Source organism: Bison bison, unplaced genomic scaffold (assembly GCF_000754665.1).
Source record: "Bison bison bison isolate TAMUID 2011002044 unplaced genomic scaffold, Bison_UMD1.0 scf7180017847050, whole genome shotgun sequence".
Taxonomy (NCBI): Eukaryota; Metazoa; Chordata; class Mammalia; order Artiodactyla; family Bovidae; genus Bison; species Bison bison.
Genome location: NW_011477623.1, coordinates 5,877 through 6,970, shown reverse-complemented (window position 1 = coordinate 6,970; position 1,094 = coordinate 5,877). Strand labels below are relative to the sequence as shown.

Genomic DNA, 1,094 nt, shown 5'->3' with positions numbered 1-1,094 from the left:
TCTCCTGCATTGGCAGGCAGATTCTTTACCACTGAGCCACTGGGGATGCCTCTATGAAGTTTACCTGGAGTTAAATTCGTCTGTCAGGGCCTTGGTTATGTGTTTCAGTTTATTCACAAATTCAGTCGAGCTGAATAAAACATGTCCAGAGAAACTTCCAGCCACTAGCAAGACTGAGGCCAGAATGGTTAACTGCTTCAATTGGGACTCCATGTCCTGCAGCCAGATTCTATTCATCAGCAGACTCTGGTGAGGCAGGGAAAAGCAAGCTGTCAGAAGAGTGTTCTAGTAAAGGTATTGAATACAAAACAAAAAGGAAATATTCTAACGTACATTCCTACCTCGGGAAACTCTTTACTGTCAAGATCCCAGAGAAGAAGGTTCAGGTATCCCTGGCATAGCACCATTGTGGAAATGGGAAGTTGGGGGTTGTCCACTGCCCAATTTGGAGATGAATGGGCCATGCTGGAGGAGCTGGGAGAGTCAGGAGAACTTGAATTTTGTTAGCCATTTTGTGGTGCAATCAAGGAGATCTATGACATAGAAAGGATAAGTAAATATCTTGAAACACCAAGGCTTGAAAACTAAGGCTTGAGGATATATTCTTCCTCAATAAATAAATTCTTTTGTACATCTTTTGTCTTGGAGAAATGTTCCTTCTTCCTATCCCATGTCCTAGCCACCTGCCCAATAGGGAGAAACTATTTAAAAACATAGAAAATACCCTATCACTGTAAGAAATCATACCCAAAGTCAAATCTCCCCCTCTTCTGTCTTTAAATTTTGACCATACTGGGTTGCTTGTTGAGGAGTTTCTGGAATTTAGTTCATTCATAAATGATAGAATGTTCCTTCAGGTAGGGTCAGAGGCTCTGAATAATATAGTTCACCATGTCCATTTTCATCATGTCCAGAACATGAAAGATGCCCCTGTCAAGGGAGGAAAAAATCAAATGTTTACACTCTGAAAGGAAATCCAGTGGGATGAGTGGAACTCAAGCTAAGAGCCCTAAAATCACAGTATCTTAGAGTTTAAAATGGCCTTAAAAACCACAGTCCTAGTTCAATTTACAAATACAGACATTGTATCAGGG

The 1,094-nt window shown here is 41.0% G+C and overlaps 1 pseudogene; it reads right to left on the bottom strand.

The window, feature by feature from the left end:
* Positions 1-64: 64 nt before the first annotated feature.
* Positions 65-1,094, bottom strand: part of LOC104989695 — a 1,722-nt pseudogene continuing 692 nt past the window's right edge.